This window comes from Miscanthus floridulus, unplaced genomic scaffold (assembly GCF_019320115.1).
Source record: "Miscanthus floridulus cultivar M001 unplaced genomic scaffold, ASM1932011v1 fs_496_1_2, whole genome shotgun sequence".
In the NCBI taxonomy this organism is placed as follows: domain Eukaryota; kingdom Viridiplantae; phylum Streptophyta; class Magnoliopsida; order Poales; family Poaceae; genus Miscanthus; species Miscanthus floridulus.
In genome coordinates, this window is record NW_027096834.1 from 40,567 (window position 1) to 59,883 (window position 19,317).

At 44.9% G+C, this 19,317-nt stretch overlaps 4 pseudogenes; 2 read left to right on the forward strand and 2 right to left on the reverse strand.

The window, feature by feature from the left end:
- Window positions 1-2,757: 2,757 nt before the first annotated feature.
- Window positions 2,758-3,507, reverse strand: LOC136531972 (citrate-binding protein-like; annotated as a pseudogene).
- Window positions 3,508-10,035: 6,528 nt separating this feature from the next.
- Window positions 10,036-10,819, reverse strand: LOC136531968 (citrate-binding protein-like; annotated as a pseudogene).
- A 4,101-nt stretch (window positions 10,820-14,920) lies between these two features.
- Window positions 14,921-16,382, forward strand: LOC136531967 (transcription factor bHLH110-like; annotated as a pseudogene).
- On the forward strand, window positions 16,219-17,985 carry LOC136531969 (exocyst complex component EXO70C1-like; annotated as a pseudogene).
- Window positions 17,986-19,317: the final 1,332 nt, after the last annotated feature.

Sequence of the window (19,317 nt, forward strand, 5' to 3'; positions counted from 1 at the left end):
TTTTAATTTCTCTTTACAAATATTTTTTTATAAACATGTACATGTCTGATGTAATCCTAAAGTTGCTAATAAAAAAATATTAAATATTAAATTTTTATGTCTGTCTGATTCTTTGGTCTCAATTTCTTTTCAGAGTTGTCCTACATATGATGATCTGTTCAAGGCGCATGGACAGCCCTCGTTCATAGCCTATCTATACAGTCGTTCATAGGATGTCAGATTTTAAATAACTTGTTAGTTTTCTGTGAACTGACAATGTATTTTCAAATTATTGCAGCTCTCTGATGTTTCTGAAAGCTGACATGAAAAGAATGGATCTTAACGGTAGTGGAAAACTTAAAGTCAATAACAAGGCAACTGGCAACCAGTTATCAAGGCAACCAGTTATCAGTATCGGCGGGTGGCCCTCGGTCAAGGGAGGGAGGAGGCCGGCAATGGGCTTGGCCCACGTGCGGAGAGGTACACGGGAGATGTGGGAGCAGGGCCACGGGTTAGCTTCGGTCCAAGAGGAGGTTGAGGCTTGGGCTAGCATCAGGAGCAAATTTAGCCTAAGAGTTGTTAGGCTTGGGCTAGCATTAGAAAGAGATTTAGCCCACAAGTACGTAGAAAAATACTATTTTTTTTTACTTTTATCGTAGCGTTAGCACAGCGAAGTTATCTTATACATGAATCATATATGATGCAACGCTTCTCTGAATCATATGTAATGCCATCTGTTAATTCCATCAGGTAATTCGAGGTTATATTACATCTGAATCATGTCATGCCCATTCATTCAAAAAATAAATGAAGAAAATCCCATCGGTGCTCGAAGCCCCAGATGACAATATTAAGCTGCATCCTATCTGAGTATACTAGGTTACAAGGTGCCCATTATGTCATAGCATGAGTTCCGATCCATTGTTTTGGTTTGTTTGCAAGGTCATTGAGCTGTGAACACAAATATGGTTAAAGTGATTGCCTGTAGTTATGTGTCTTAATAAGTCAGTTTAGTGTCCTAATAAGTCCTCTTTCCATTTAACGATTCACTTGCACTGTTCAATGTTTTATCCTGTATAATCAACCACCGCAGTTTTCAATGCAGTGCCCAACAAACCAAACATCTTGATTGCCTATGTGCACAAGTGCCATCAGAGTCATGCATAAGTAGCTATGTTTTTTCTCTTATGATCATATTTTCCAGCTGCCGACATGGAACCTTACTGAAGTGCAAAAAAAGAAGAATAAGTTTTATCTTGAATTATTGCATCTCATACATGCTGAATCCCTAGACTAGATAATTTGTTTGCCTATGGTTGTATGCGCTTGCAGGTCATGGTTGCCACGTAGTGTTGTCAGCATAACTGCACTGTTTCCATGCAGAACATGTTGGAGCTAGGGACCTTGCAGATCTATTTTTTTTATTAGCTGCACTGGTTTGCCAGCAAAGTGAAAGAAAACCTGTTTCTAAAGCCTGTATATACATGTGTCTCAAACTTTTTTTTTAGGAATCAGGAGGAGCCGGTGGCTCCTACTGTAATTTTTTTTTGCCAGTTTTAACATAGACTATTTGTATTTTCTCCCTTAATGCATATTTGTTAGTTTGGAAGGTTAACTTTCTTTGACATATTACCATTTGCAGGGCCTTGGAGCAGTAGCTATCAAATTCATATAGTTTGTTCAAACATATGGTGTATCCTGTGGCCATTTAAATAGACCATTTCGTCCAATACTGTTGATCATCATGTAGTTTAATTTCAGACAAGCACGACCACTAGCGGCTCAGCAAAATTGCTTTAGTTTGTTTTAGTTCTTAAGACAATTCAATTTTCAATTCTGGATTTTTTTATTATTATTTTCTAACTTGTTGGAGCTATGGACCTTGTGGATGTAATTTGTCTATTGCATATGAACCTTGGTGGATGTAATTTGTAATCCATTTATTTAGGCATTGTTATGAGTAGGGGTGAAAACGGTACGGATATTTTTCGACCGAATCCGTTTAGAAGGTTTAGATCTATCTGTATCCGAGTCCGGATATTCAACACTAGTATTTATTGGCGTACGAAAGAAATGGATATTGGAGATTTCTTCCGACCAATATAAAATATTATCTTAGCCACATCACGGAAAAGATCTATAAAGTAGAGTTTGTGAGCCTGCGATGCCGCGCTCTCCGTGACTTGTGTTAATTTCACACACTTTGTTTTTTGGATTAAATGTCACTTTAACATTGGTATTTAATTTTTATAGTATTGTTATCTTATCGTGCGATCTGTGTGTTTTTAGTATAAAATGTTAGCTATCCCGTAGCAATGCACGGGCACGCTACCTAGTGATGATTTAAAGAGTAAGCTTTATAAAGTTTCTCAAAGCTAAGAGCTAGTTGAGTTTTCCAGATGCGCATCACCCATAGTTTGTAGTTATACTTAGTTATATTTTAGTGTAGTTTATAGTTGTCAATTAACTTTCTTAAGACAAACAATTACATTGTCTTGAAAAAACAACTGCAACAAAATAAAAGACACGGTTACAGCATGAGTTACTACTCAATTATAACTTTGTGTAGTTTGTAGTTATAAATTTGAGACACATTTAACTTATTCACTACTCAGTTACAGCAGATACTACTCCCTTATTCACTAGCTGGAGACACATCTGAGACGTCCTCCATCATCACAGTTCACACATCGGATCCATGTTTCCATCGATATGATCGTGTCTCACCCTCACACATACACGACCATATCAAGAACGAGACGACGACATCTAATGTGTTCACGGCTTGGTGTAGATGGCGACGTTCCTCCAGTGCGACTCCATGCGGTGCGACGGGTCGTGCTGCTTGTACACGCCAAACTTGAAGTAGTGCTCCTTCCCGCCTTGGCTGGGGGCAGCCAGCCTCCTCTCGCCGTCGACGAACACGGTGACGTTCGCGGCCGCGACGTCGTGGATGACGTTGAGCCGGATCCACCGGTCGTAGACGCGGTCCGCCACCACCTTGGTCAGCTGGTGGTAGTAGGTGAGCCGGCCGTCGTAGACATGCAGCATCAGCGTGGTGGCGTGCGTTGCCGCGCCGAAGACCTGCATCGTCACCGACGCACCCGACGGCACGTACATGTCGCCCTCGAACTGCCACACCCCGGTGCTGTAGATCTTCTGCAGAACTCATGCAGAGTTAGTATAGGAAGAAGACCTGGAATATGGTCGTGAACAAGTCATGCCGTTGTCACGTACGTCGACTTTGATCTCGGTGCGCGCGCCGCAGGGGTGGTTGGCGCTGCCGGGCTTGTCGGTAGCGAAGACCCACACATGCGGCGGACGCCGCCGGACTGCTCGTACCGCTCGTGGAGCGGCACGTCGTAGGGCTTCTGCACCACGAACTGCGACGCTCAGCTTGACACGGCTGAAGCCTTTGGTCAGGTGATGAGACTAGCCGGCGTTGGCGGGGTAGGCCAACAACAGCGCCGCCGCCACTACCACCAGCAGCAACAGCAGAGAGCACGAGCTAGAAGAAGAACCTGCCATGTCACTGACTGACTGACTCTGAGTACTAGGCACCAGTGAGGAGGGCGTACCTCGTCTGTCTATTTAACCGCTCGGCAGCCTGGTCGATCAGTTACACTGGCGATGATTACCACGAGGAGCAGCGCGTGTCGTGTGCACAACGACGGAGACGGTGGCCGGCGGGCGGGCGGGCGGCGGCGGCGCCATGCGCGCCAAGACGGCTATCGATAATTCGATATCAAGCGCTTCGAACTCCAAGTAGGAGGAAGGAGATCTCAAGAACACGTCCGGAGTCTTCGATTCGTCCAACACAATGCACTCCTATTCACTGGTTGGCGCCGCACTGAATCTCTGACGATCGTGCCGTCATCAGTTCGAGTTCGTAGCCTGCCTGATGACGGCGACTGGTTGATAGTTCGTATCCTTGGTGGACATGGCGGACTGGGGGAGTGGGCCGTGGGCGAGATGCCACGTGATCTGCGTCACCGTCTGATTCACCGCGAATCTCAGTAAGCTGCTGACCCGCTCCCTTTCAATCAATTAGGTGGGCTTTTCTTTACTGGGCTTTCTTTATTCTTTCAGTTAGCAAACTGTTTTTAGGCTGCTGTTGGACTTGAGAAAGCTACTACTAGAAAAGAATTGTGCAGACCCTCCGGCCATCGTGCCTAGGGTGCATCTGTGTCCAAGAATGTTTTTTTATTTGGGTTTTTATTTCTTTCTTTTTCTTTTTTTGTAGATTTTTTGTTTTCGTTTCTGTTTTCTTTCTTTTTATATTTTACTCTATTAACCTTTTTCTTCATTTCCTATGTTATATGAATTATTTTTCCTTTATTGTTTTGTTTGATTTCTTCTATGTTTGCTTTTATTTAGTATTTTTGCAATATTTAGTAGACTTTTTTTCATGTGGGCATGATCTTATGATATTGTGGTGCTAATTGATTGAAACTTTCTGGTTTATTTATTGCTCGATAGTATTCCATGCTATATTTTTGTTCATTATATGTTACATATTGTATTTATTAGATAATAGATGATTCATTGTATTTATTTGATAATAGAGGATATTCGGTTATCTTGTTCTCTTAGTGTGTTTGAGATGTTCCATGTTGTTTTCTAGTTTTATGCTCCATAAATGTTATATTTTGCAATGTTTGTATATACTACCCATGAAATGTTTCATAGTACATATATTGGGTTGTTTATGTAGTACCCATATGACGTTTTATGATGTATTTTGGGATGTTCGGTAGTGTAAATAGAATATTCTATAATTATCTTTGAATTCACATAGTACACGTGAGATGTTCTGTAGTATAATTTAGATTGTTTAAATAATACCCATATGATGTTCTTTTTAATTTCCTATGTTTATTATTATTATTTTCCTTGCTTAACCATAGCAATAATTTATGTATTTGTGATGTGTCTTCTACGTTTGCGTGAATTACATCACATACCAAAATGTTTGGCTTTGCTTAACTATCGAAATGATTTGTGCATTCGTCTAGGTTACATCATATAACAAAATATTTGTCTTGGTACATGTAATGTTCACATAATATACGTATGATGTTCTACAATGTATTTTGGGATGTTCAAGTAGTATAAATAGGATGTTCTGCAATTTTGACTATTCACATAGTACTTGGAGTATGTTTTACGGTATATTTTAGGTTGTTCAAATAGTATCCATATGATGTTATTTTTTCTTTTTCTCTAGTTTTTTATTTTTTCTTCATCGTTATTTTATTCTAGTTAAGTAGTTTATTTTATTTTTAATTTTTTAAAATTTTAAGTTCTATGAGATACATATGGTGTACACGTATTATACATGTGATGTTTAATGATATATTTTGAGATGTTCGTGTAATAAATGGGATGTTTCATGATTATGTTTGAGTATTTACATAGTGCACGTGAGATGTTGTATGTATATGTTAGGTTGTTTAAATAGTATTCATGTGATGCTCTTTTTTAATTTTTCTCTACTAATTGACTTTTTTACTTGGTTTGTTTCCCCTTATGCATTGTTGTATCTTTTATTAATGTTTTCTATTTATGTTATTTATGCATATTCGATTATTTACATAGTATTGTGAGATGTTCTTTAATATATTTTAGGTTATTCAGCTAGTATCCTTGTGATGACCTTTTTATTTTCATCGATTACATGCCTTTATTTTTTTGTATTATTTATGTTTTCCTTTTGTTGTACCTTTTATTAATTTTGTCATTATATTTAAGTTTTTATTATTTTCTTTTTTCTATATATTTCATAGAAAATATAATTAATTTCCCTATTTCCACCGATATTATAATATCATTCACATGAATATATTATTTTATTTTTCTAAATCTTGAATATTATTCTTGTGAACCTAGAACATTTCTAATGTGAAGACGGAACATTGTTCTCGCAACATAGAACATCGCCTCTACTCCATAAAAGAGAAAGTTCTATCCTCATTATATAAATGTTTATTAATGAAATTTTATCTAAATATACTTAAGTGGGATCTTGTTTTGAAAGATTTATCATTAAAAATACAATAGTAAAATTAGAACTAAGTTTCGATGTCTAGTTTGTAAAGTACGGCTTTTTATGGTTTTAAAAACGCATTGACATCATTAAATTTGAACACTACTGCATAGATGTGTACCACAAACAGAGGAAGTGGTTGGAGTTGAGTTGGTCGGCACAACGCATGGTGTCGCCCCGATCGGACATTAAGCCATCCCATGATTCATGGACGACATGCATGCTCTGCCCTGCTCCCAAGGCCTAGACCAAATTGCTTCCTAGGCTCCTGGGCTTTGTGTTAACCAGGCCCGGTCCTGTCGATTTAGTGGCCAAGAGCAAAGTAAAAAAATGAGCCCTTTAATGCAACTCAAATAATGATGTTCCTAATAAGTGTATTGTATAAATAAAAAGTTATACATTTTACCTTAAAATTTTCTTCTAACATTTGCTGATGCGAAGTCATTGATGGAACCAACATCATTTTCATCTAATAATTTCTTCTCAATGTATAAAGTTGGCAAACCATTTAATCTTTCTTGAGACATTACAGAGCTCAAATAGTGAGTTCACTATAAATTTAAAAATTATTAGTAAGCAATGTACAAAAGTTATGTCATACACAGTACTAAATTCAATTCAACACTATACGGATTCCTAAATCCCTGAATTATTACCAAGTTGAGAACTAGATTAAATGATTATTCGTTGCCCTAGCTACAGCGTAACTCCGCAAGGATTCCTAAATCCCTGTATTATAAAGAAAAAGATTGGGGACAAAAGCAAATTAAATCTTGATTAAACATATATACTTGGCATACATCAGCTCATCAAATCAAAGGGGAGCAATTGGGTACCTCCGTGCGAGCAATCGGGAGTAATTGGACGGAGAGTGGGGTGGGCGCCGCCGGCCGACGGTCGCACGCTGGTTGCTGCCACGATGTAGAGGCTAAGTGGCGCATGAATGACCGATGGACGATGGCATGAGCACGACGCGTAGGCTCTGGCTCGTAGGTCATAGCGGGGAAGAAACAACAGCGGAGCGACAGAATGCGAAACTGACGCGCCGACGTGGAACTACGGAAACCAAATCGACATATGCTTGAAAGTTTCACGTACGTGCCAATCCATTTCCTGGCCTCATGGGCTCCTGGTTTCCTATGAGCTCCTATACCTACATCTTAGATATATAGGGTTGGGCCCCTTAACATCGAGGGCCCTCAGCGCAGGCACAGCTCGAAACCCCTGCCCCCCGGGCCGGGCCTAGTGTTAACATGGCAAAGTCTTCTGTCTTCTTTAATATTTCTTGTATCACCATAAAATATTCTATATAAGAGCATCCCCACTAGCTCCCTAGTATAACTCCCCAATAAGATGATAACGGCGATGACCCAATACTACTTTTCATATTATTTGGGAAGGTGCTATTGCAGACCACCAATAACTCATCCCCAATACAAATGGGACCAATAACTCATCCCCAATACAAATGGGTCCCACTTGTCAGTGAAAAGTTTATATTTTCTTTTTTTCTCCCTCAGAATCTCTTCCCCCCCCCCCCCCCCACACCACACTGCTTCTCTCTCTGGTGACCGCCTAAAAGCCCTAGTTTAGTTTTGGATAATTGATGAAACCTAAGTACTAACCTTTGTCATGAGTGTTGATTTGAGCAAGGTTGGTACATACCAAGTGATGGAGCAATGAGAGGTCCATGGAGATGAAGATGGACATAAGATGATGGTGATCAAGCTCTAACTTGGAAAAGAAGAAAGAGAAAAACAAAAACCAAGTGTTATCAAGACAATGGTATCAAATAGGTTTTGTTTTGGTGATCAAGACATTGTAGAGAGTGTGATCATATTTTGGATCAATAGCTATACTATAAAGAGAGAAAATCTTTGGCTAAGCGGTTATCGAGTGCCACTAGGTGATATGATTTATGCATATGCATTAGGGACCTAGTGTGCTAACAATTAACCCTTGAAAATGCTTGGAAAAATGCTAACACATGGGCACATGAGTTGTGCACTTTGTGGTTAACAACATGGAAGCAAGGGCAAAGTGTTTGAGGAGATAGAAAAAGAGAAGGGGTCACTCACACGCGACCGGACTCTGGTCTCGGCTTGACCGAACGCGTCCGGTGCATGTTCCTAGGTGGCGCGGGCCTTGGCGAAGAGGGCTGAGTTGCGACCGGAAGCTGGACCTGACTCTAGCGCCGCGTCCAGTCATGTGTTGCAGAGGGGAGCAGCTCGGGGCCTCGATCGGACGCTGGAGAGAATGCGCGACTGGACGCGCGGTGAACACTATTCACACGTCCGGTCACGGCGTTGAGAAACGCGCTGGGACTAAGAGGGAAGGGCCGGACACTAGACGTGTTAGGTCATCTGTGACCGGGCGCGTCCAGTCTTGTTTTGTGCGCTCTAGAACATATCTGGAAACGATCGGATGCCACGTGGTGGTGCGTCTGGTCACTTGTGCAACGCGTCCGGTCATTCTTTAATTGCGCGAGTGAACCGTTAAGTTACCAATGGAGATCGACACGTGACGTTGAACGGAGGGCCACGTGGCAGGCATCGGGCGACCAGACTCGGTCGACCGGACGCAGGGCAGCGTCTGGTCAGTGCGTTCGGTCATTCTGCGAGCTCCCAACGGCTCTCCGAGTCTTGGGGGCTCTATAAATAGAAGTTGCTCGCTTTGGGCTCACACTCTTGTACATTTTCATCTGTGATACATCCTTGTGAGCCTAAGCAAATATCTCCCACTCATCTCCATCATTGATTCGTTATCAAAGTGAGATTGGGAGTGTTTCCTAGTGCATTTACTTGAGTGATTGCATCTAGTGGCACATGGTGATCGTTGTGGCTGCGGATTTCTTGTTACACTTGGTGTTTGCTGACACCTAGACGGCTTGGAGCAGCAGAGTAGCATTGACACGAGTTGGTGATTGTTCGTGGCCATCTTCTGATGATTGTAAAGGGTCTTGTACCTTCCCCTGCAGAGAGCTGAAATGTAACTCTAGTGGATTGCTCATGTCATTGAGTTACCTCACTTGTGGGTAGGTTCTTGCGGCGCCCAAGTGTTGGGCTAGATTTATGAAACACCTATTAGCCGTCGAACCACCAAGTGTTGGTCGATACAACGGGGACTAGGCATGCCGGCAAGGACTGTGAACCTCGGGAGAAAAATCTTGTGTCAATTTGTGACTGGAATTCTCCCTGATGATTCTCTTGGTATTCATTGATTGGTTCATTGTCTCTTGCCATGGCAGGTATAATCATCTCACTCACTCTCTTGTATTTATATTCTAGTGTAGCTAAGCTCTTTACTGTAATTAGTTTTGAGAGCTAGCTTGTCTTGTTGAGTAGTTTGGTTAGTGAGGCTCTTTAGTCTAGTCTTTGAGAGCTCACTAACTTAGCTTGTAGTGACTTAGCTCTTGCTTGATATAGAGATCATAGATAACTAGAATTATTGGAATAGGTGCCTTGCAACCCTTGTAGAGCTAAAGCAAAATTACATTTCGCCATTTAGATTTATAACTCTTTGCTCTAGTGTCTTTGTAGAGATTTTTATAGGCCTATTTACCCCCTCTAGGTATTTAGAACCTTTCACCGCTGCGCGGGTGCTCACATTGGGCTCCTCGGTGTCGGCGCCAACCCCCACCTCCAGGTCCCGGCCATGGCGTGACCCCCCTCTAGATCCGCTCAGATCCCCGAACACCATGGCCCTTGCAAAAGGCATGGTTATATTGTCTCTCGTAAACACAACTGTAACCAAAGGACATGGTTACAATATGAGTTACTGCTCGGTTACAACTTTGTGTAGTCTGTAGTTATAAATTTGAGATACATTTCACTTATTCACTACCCAGTTATAACATTTACTACTCGCTTATTCGCTAGCTGGATCCTGGAGACACATTTTAGACGTCCTCCATCATCACAGTTCACACATCGGATCCAACATTCCATCGAGCGTGTGTCACTGTCGCGCACACGACCAGATCAAGAGCGAAACTAAGACATCTAATGTGTTCACGGCTTGGTGTAGATGGCGACGTTCTTCCAGTGCGCCTCCATGCGGTGTGAATGCTTGTGGAGCCCCTGCGTGTACACGCCGAACTTGAAGTAGTGCTCCTTCCCGCCGTGGCCTTGAACTTCCAGCCGCCTCTCGCCGTCCACGAACACGGTGACGTTCCCGGCCGTGACGTCGTGCACCACGTTGAGCCGGATCCACCGGTCGTACACGCGGTCCGCCACCACCTTGGTCAGGTCGTGGTAGTAGGTGAGGCGGCCGTCGTAGACGGGCAGCATCACCGTCGACGCGTGCGGTGGCGCCGCGCCGAAGATCTGCATCACCGACGAGCCCGACGGCACGTACACGTCACCCTCGAACTGCCACACACCCCGGAGCTGTACACCTTCTGTAGAAGCAGAACGCATGTAGAGTTAGTATAGGAAAAAGACCTGGAATGGTCGAGAAGAAAGAAGCACGATTAGCCGTGGAGAGGTGACATACGGCGACTCTGATCTCGGTGCGCACGTAGCCGGGGCGGGTGCCACTGATGGGCTTGTAGGTGGCGAAGACCCACATGCGGCGGACGCCGCCGGACTGCTCATACCGCTCGTGTAGCGGCACGTCGTAGGGCTTCTACACCACGAACTGCGATTCACTCAGCTTGACACGGCTGAAGCCGGCGGTCAGGTGGCGAGAACAGCCGGCGTTGCTGGCCTAGGGCAACGATAGCACCGCCACAAGCAGCAGCAGCAGCAACAGCAACAGCAGAGAGCACGAACTAGAAGAAGAACCTGCTGCCATGTCTCTGAGTACTAGCCACCAGCGAGGAGGACGTACCCATAACTCCGATTTTTTTTCAGCCCTTTTTTTTGAAAGATTTTCACAAATACGTCCCTGGCAGTATTTTTTTAAAAAATAGACCCTGATCTTGGCGCCATGACAATTGGCGCCGAGCTTACACGTCTCGGCGCCAATTGCTTTGGCGCTGAGGTCCAGGGTCATTTTCTTCGGGTCGTTGACGTGGCTGCTTGCGTGGCGCGGACGTGGCATGAGCTCGGCGCCAATTATTACGGCGCCGAGCTATGAAAATTGATAAATTTTAATTTTTACCATGACTTGGATATTGAGAAATATGGCTAACTCTAGATTTTTTTACAGTGACTTGTTGTTTGTTCACTTAAAACAGTCTAGAAATACTTAAGATAAAAAATAATCTAGAGTTTATGTTCATGAACTAGCCTAAAAATGCTTGTAAGTGTTGGATCAATAGTTAACACCTTTTTTCATGATGTTGTTTTGATCAGGGTAAAATTATAGTTTCTTTTCTAGATATGAAGTTTGACCTTTAATAGAAGTTGTAGTTTGAGTTGAGTACAACAAACTTTGCTTTCGGACCTAAACCTAAATCAGTCTTTAACATGGCCGAATTGTGACGCTGTTTTGGCCCCTCTAAATCTTTCTAATTCCCTTATCGCCGGTAGTGAATTGACATGTTTGCGTCATTTTATATTCCAAATTTGTATAGCAACTTAATTTGATATAGTACTACGAGTTTGAATACTTTACGAGGAGATGACAACAAAATAAGTCTCATCAAGTTTGGACTTAGCCACAGTCATAAATTCTAGATTTAGCCATATTTCCACGTGCTTACAGGTCATGACGTGCTTACAGGTGATGTGTGTTGTGCCCATGCTTACATGCCTACACATGCACATACGGTTTGTTGCATGCACCGATGTATCTCCGGTTAGCAATGTAATAGATGCATAGAGCCGAGCCCTACATCGCCCCGCCATACTACAGGAGCCGAGCTCTGTACTGTGTTGTCCGGACGTGTTGTAGTTCCATTTAGTCAGGCAAATTTTTTATCTTAAGTATTTCTAGATTGTTTTACGTGATTAAACAGCAAGTCGGCTACATTTCTCAATATCCAACATGGACAACATCCATGAGTTCTTTTCTGCCATCTTGTGTCTCAACCATCTGGAGTCCTTATCATTGCGACTCGATAAGAACATGGATGGTCTGTTTTCTTCTCTGGATGACACAATTGCTCAGCCGCCAAAGACCCTCAGTTATTGCTTTAAGCTGCACGGGCATATACGCATACTACCATCATGTAGCTGGATCAAGGAGTTTGTCAACGTCCAAAACTTGGACCTTGAGGTAACCTTACAGGAACAACATGACATGCAGGTCATCCTGGATCATTTAGTACATCGTACTGATGGGCCCATGAAACGTCTCTGTATCAAGCCAGTTCAAGATGATGCACTCTGTATAGGCATTAATGATGAGCGGAAGTTCGCTGGGTTACGACTTGAGGTCCTTCAAATTGTTTGCACCACAAACTTACAGGCAACTATTGGAAATATACAAATTTAGAAGATAAAATGTCGCAAACATATCAATTCACTACCGGCGATAAGGGAATTAAAAAGATTTAGAGGGGCCAAAATAGCGTCACAATTCGGCCAGCAGAGGTGCGCGCGTGTTCGCCGCCGGCGGGTAGCAGACACTACGTGAAAAAACGCTTTGTAGCAACGAGGCAAATTTTTTGTAGGGGCGGCCGGTGATGGAGCCGCCCCTACAGTGGCGTGCTCGGGAGCCCAGAGACCAGCCGCCCCTACAAATAGAACAGCAGGGGCGGCTGGTGATACGAGCCGCCCCTACAAATGGGTCGAATTTGTAGAGGTGGCTGGTAATACCAGCCGCCCCTGCTATGTCCATTTGTAGGGGCGGCTGAATCACCGGCCGCCCCTACAAATACCGAACCGACAATAAAATTCTAATATATTAAGCCGGTTTGCCTCGCCGTCGCCCTCTCTTTCTCTTCTCTTCGCTCCCTCTCCCTCTCGACGTGACCTCCCGAAGCGAACGGGGGAGCCTAGGGTTAGCCTCCCCGCCGCCGGCCGTCCCCACGGGCTCCCCTCCGGCGACGGCATCCCCCGGCATGGTCGAACCCGGCGCACCGGCCCTCGCACCACGGTTGCCTGACCGTGGCAGCCCTGCCACATGCGCTCCCCCTCCCGGCATGGCGGCCTAGCCAAGCCCCAGCTGCGGCTGTCCCGAGGCAGCGGCCTGGGCGCTTTTCGCACGCTGGATCTGGTGCTTCCGGCCGCGACGGGCCCTGCACAGTACACCGGCGGCCTCTCTCCCCCTGTCCCTCCAAACGCCGTCGCAAGAACTTCCTCCCACATCAGCCTAGGTACCACTATCCAGATGCCAAGTCGCTACTGCACCACCATGCCTAATCCTGACGGCTGTAACTTCCGCTGTCTCCCCTGCAGGTAACGGTGCTCGTGGACGACGTCGCACTCTAGACTGCATTCGCTTCACCTGTCTCTCCCAGGTTAAGCGCACACACCCCCTGCTAATTAGATAGCATCAGACTACAAGCGTTTTTCCATGTTCCATAATTCTATCTTACCTAGCAACTAGCATCATCCTCGGTGAGCCTGAACCCCATCTTTCATTTCCCCGTCTTCCTCGCTACCTGCTGGTGGACACGGCTGATGCTTCACATGTATGGACCACACGGCACGCTCAAGGTGTTTGATGCATTGCCTTAGAGGAAGACCAAGTGCCATATTCAAGGTGTTCGCCGAGAAAGTACCGGTGATAGAAGTGTGCAGGTGCCTTCTGATGCCCTTTTTCCATAAGATTGGCTTCTTGCGGTTTGTATTCCAAAACAATTTTTTGGGTCTTTAGATCAGGGTACAACTTCTTGTGATTTTTGGGCAGATCATGTAGAACAGAATGTAATAGATGAAATGTGTAATTTAAATATGTTTTCAGCAGTAATGTCATCTCTACATGTTAACGCGGTCGGAACAAAATACCTGAAAATTATTACAGATATACGATTATTGTGGGTACCAATATAAAACTTATCTTACCTCAGGACAACAGGAATGCAACATGAAACCAGAGCATTTCGATCGCGTTACATGGTACATACATATATCGATGCATACATTTGTCTAATCTTCCCACTTTGTGCAACTGCTGCAAGTATAGCCTATCAGAACTTTACCCTTCATGGTTATATTGTTTGCTACCTACCAAGTAACGTTACATTCCAGTTGGGAGATCCAATATGATAGGGGCTAGGGTAACACATAATGATAGAGGCTGTAGCTATGGGCATTTAGTTTAGAGTTGAACTTTTCGCTTGCTTTTCTATGTGTCAGCTGATTGTGCATTTTTCCTAGGATTTATCTTATTGATTAGTTAGTTCCATTCCAGAGATCCATTGGCTGCTTCAAGGGACAAGCTCTATTTCCTCTGTTTAGCAGGTTAGCCACATGTATGATTTTTTTTCGAGGAGCTCTGAGAAAATGGCTAATATACTTTCTTAAAAATGCATATATACTTGCATAAAAAGCCTGCGTAAGGTAACACCAGAGTTTTAAGGACATACCACTGTCTCTACACAAATTCGAATATTTTGAAACTCAATTAAGATCTTGCCCATATTGATTTTTCCCATTTTTCCAAGTCCCTGTTTGTTTTGCATTTGAACATAATGGCTAATGGCTTCATATGCATCATAGGTCCTTAGTTTTGAGCCTGGACAAATCCGAGTTGCATAGATGCTAAACTGGAATTGTTGTATTTGACATAAGTAACTTAGATTGGAAGATCATCAGTAGCATCTAGCATATGTATATATGAGTTTGTTCCTGTAACAAACTCTTCTCTATTCTATGAAATGGACACAATCTCTTGCCAATTCTATGCTTCTCTCATTTGAGATACTGACATATTGCTTCTGTATTTTCAATTTGTCCTCATTGTCTTCTATGCCTATATAATATATAGTGATCAAATTTAGGATCTTCTTTGTTGAGATCGGTTTATATGTACTTTTCTAGCTTTTGCAGGCCTATTCTTTACCTTGCACTGCAACTATTCGTGTTTGAATGTCTTCTGGCATGCCTGATTACTTGGACCACATCCTCACAAGAAATAACAAGTTGTGACGACACTTGTAGATTGTCAGTATGCACTTGTGATTCTCTTCACATTGTTCAAGTTGAAACCTTCTAGTATCATGCTAATGGTTCTAGTATTAAGCTTGCGTCTTGGACATGCCTGTTTCTGTCAGCACTACTCGATGAAATGGACGGCAGCGGGGGAGACGGTGACCGGTGATGGCAGTCGTCTCAGGGGATCAAATTAAGAGGCTCAAGACAACGACGCCCGCGACAGCACAAGGTCCACAGCACGGCCAACGGTGCAATCCCAAACCAACAAGAAATCAGTCTATGATGAAGGTAACCGAGGTTGTTTTGTTCCCATGTAAACCCCGTTTGTATGCACAGCAGGCTGGCTTCGATGCCTGCCTGATTCCGGACATCAACATCACCTGAACGTTCTGTATTCTGAATGTTTTTTTTTCCTTTTTTTTGGTTATTATATACTTTGTGCAGGCACCATGTAAGAAGAGCCAGAAGCTGGGGGACAAAATCACGGCGCTTCAGCAGCTCGTCTCCCCGTATGGCAAGGTAAAGCTCCAGCAGTTCGTCGACCTTTGCTGCCCATGTTGTGTGTGTATTCCTATTTGTGATCTGCATGCATAGCATGCGCCAATCTGAAGAGCGTTTGTGTCTCCTGAAACCTGAATAAGATCTACCCGCGTGTGCAGACCGATACGGCATCAGTGCTCCACGAGGCAGCTACCTGCATCAAGCATCTCCACGAGCAGATCCAGGTGAGCCAGATGTTGCATTGCATCAGCTTCTTACTGAATGGTCACGCGACGCTTGTACACGAGCAGTAACAAATTTGCAGCAACTCACGGTTTTTTTCCGTCACCATTTCGCTATCATTTTTTTCTGCAGATTGTGACCGCCTCCTACCCTGAATTTAGTTCTTCAGCGTCACAGCAGGTACCCGATTACGGGATCATATAGCATATAAAGCGACTTTTTGTCTAAATTCTCAATGTGCTTCACACGAAAGATCTGCGCTGAAACTGAAAGCTTTGAATCGCTTCTGTGGTTGGCAGGACACGGGCGAGGAAGATGGCGGCGCGATGGATCTGCGCAGGCGAGGCCTGTGCGTGGCGCCGCTGTCCCCGGCCGTTGTGCAGCTCGTGTCTGCAGAGGCCGCGTTCCGCCACCGCGACGCGGCCTTCACGGAGGATCACTGGCGCTGCCTCGGCACTCTGTAGCCGGCCGGAGGATGCTGCCATGGTTCAGTTGGTAGACGGTAGGAGTACGAGACATCAGACATGGCATCGACGGTTGCCGGCTGGTGTCATCAGGCCTTCAATTACAGCGTTAGAACTCAATTTTACTTGGAAAAATAAAAATTACTCACGCGCTTTTTGAGGTTATTATTATAGTATGCCTGATTTGAATTATATAACAAGCTGTGACGGCACTTGTAGATTGTCAGTATGCCTGATTTGAATTATATATGTTCTGGTCAGATTTGAATTATATATATATATATATGTTCTGGTCAAATTTGAATTATATATATATATATTATATATATATATATATATTATATATATATATATATATATACACGTTCAGGTCGAATTTGAATTGTAAATTTGAATTTTTTTTAACGGGAAAATATACTGTAGGGGTGGTTGGTACTGTAGCCATCCCTACAAATCGATTTGCAGAGGCAGCTGGTGTTATCAGCGCCCCTACAAATAGATTTGTAGGGGTGGCTACGGTATCAACCGCCCCTACAAATCGATTTGTAGGGCCGGCTAAAACCAGCCGCCCCAACAAATCGATTTGTAAGGGCGGTTTAAGAACCGCCTCTACAAATGCATGATTTGTAGAGACGGTATGGTAGGACGCCGGGAAGCAGCCGGTGCCCGGCGGCGCGGTGCACCCGCTGACCCGGTAGCTGATGAACTACGGCTACGGTATCAACCGCCCCTACAAATCGATTTGTAGGGGCGGCTACGGTATCAACCGCCCGTACAAATCGATTTGTAGGGCCGGCTAAAACCAGCCGCCCCTACAAATCGATTTGTAAGGGCGGTTTAAAAACCGCCCCTACAAATGCATGATTTATAGAGACGGTATGGTAGGACGCCGGGAAGCAGCCGGTGCCCGGCGGCGCGGTGCACCCGCTGACCCGGTAGCTGATGAACTACCTCGAGTACGCGTGCGAGTACAAGAAGACGCTGGAGCAGGTGTTCCAGGAGTACCGACGCCCCGACGACGACGACGACGCGGAGCACGGCGGCAGCGGCGGCGGGGACCCGTTCGCGGCGCAGCTGATGGAGGTGATGGAGCTGCTGCACGGCAACCTGGAGGCCAAGTCGCGGCTGTACAAGGACCCGTCGCTGAGCAGCATCTTCCTGATGAACAACGGGCGGTACATGCTGCAGAAGATCCGGGGCTCGCCGGAGATCAACGCCGTTGTGGGCGAGGCGTGGTCGCGGAAGCGGTCGACGGACCTGCGGCAGTACCACAAGAACTACCAGCGGGAGACGTGGAGCCGCGTGCTCAACCTGCTGCGCGACGACGGCGTGATCACCGTGAAGGGCCACGTGCAGAAGCAGGTGCTCAAGGACCGGTTCAAGCAGTTCAACGCCGCCATGGACGAGATCCAGCGGACGCAGGGGAGCTGGGTGGTCAGCGACGAGCAGCTGCAGTCGGAGCTCCGCGTCTCCATCGCCGCCGTCATCGTGCCGGCGTACCGGTCCTTCCTGGGACGGTTCTCGCAGCACTTCACCGCGGGGAGGCAGACGGAGAAGTACGTCAAGCTCAGCGGCGAGGACCTGGAAGCCATCATCGAGGAGCTCTTCGACGGCAACGCCGTGTCCATGCCCAGGAGAAGGACGTAATAATTAACAAGGATCCGGCAACCCGTGCCGTGCGTCGCTAATTTGGTTTTTATAAACCATTGTTACAGTATCTTATTTTTCTGTGTTTCTTAATTTCGATCGAGTTGCTCTCTTCTGCATTGCTCTTGCTCAATCACGGCAGATAGTTGTGTAATCATCGATTAATTAATCGATACATGTACCTGTTCATATATATATTACTCCCTCCTGTGAAAAATACTTGACACATTTTACTTTTTCGGTCTTTGATGCATATCTTTGGCTAGTAATTTAATTCTTCTAGAATATACTACTCATATTTTTTTCAAATTTAATAGACGTGTAGTTTTTTTTTCTAGCTCCTCCTAAATTTATTAATGTAGACATAGATGATTTTTTGTGCACAGTTGTTGAATCCGTGCACAGATGTTTAGCTCAAATACTTTTGACACCAATGCCATGTGAAGGAGGAGGAGCGGCAGGCAGTAGCGGCAAACAGCCATGTAAGGCCCATGCTGCGACGTATGGTCGTATGGTCAGGCCCGGCCACTGGCTGTTGCTCGTAAGGCCCATGGCACCGCTCATTCGAAAAGTTATTATAGAACGGAACATTTGAAACATTGGAACACATTACAGGCCTGCCAGAACTAGCTATCACACTTCCAGAGCGGACCAAAATTTCAATGGGCTTGGGCTGAGCTTCTTCCTCACATGCTTTCTGCACTATGTGGCGGCGTGGAAACATGACATGCCGGAGTTCTTCACCCCTCTTGACACGATGACAATTTCCAACATACATCTCTATACGAGAAGGTAGGAGGACTTCTGGGAGTGACATTTTGACAAACAGGGCAGCTGCTCTGTATGCTCGGCGTTTCATATGCTCGGCCGTCGACGGGAGCATCACGATGCGGCCGTCAAGAACGTTGCTGGTCGCTTGTATCACCGGACTGATTCGAGTGAATGAATGTCTGTCGACAGAATATTGTCGGCAGTCCTCCGAGGGGTATCCCACGAAGGTAGATTGATCGGCAGAGGAGCGCGTGATTAAGAACAAGAAGGCAACAGAGACACACGAGTTATACAGATTCAGGCCGTCTGTATAACGTAATACCTTACTCCTGTGATCTGTTGGTTTGTATTAGCTATCGTATGATATGCCGTGATTTTGGAGGGGGTCCCTGCCCGCCTTATATAGTCCGGGAGGTAGGGTTACAAGTCGGTTAGATCTGAGAGATGACTGAAAAGTAATAACAGATTACAAGAATCATGGGATCACACGTATCCTAACAGATCTCGTAGCATCTTCAGGATATCTTCCCCATGTCTTGCGGAAGGCGCCTGAGCAGAATCGTGCCCCGCAAGGCTTCGTCTTATGGGCTGAGGCTGCCCCTGGGGGCGCAGCCCATGTGGTCTGCCGTGGGTATCCGGGGTCATACCCCCACAGCTAGTCCCCGAGCGCCTTGTACCCGTTATGCAACGCCGTCTTGAG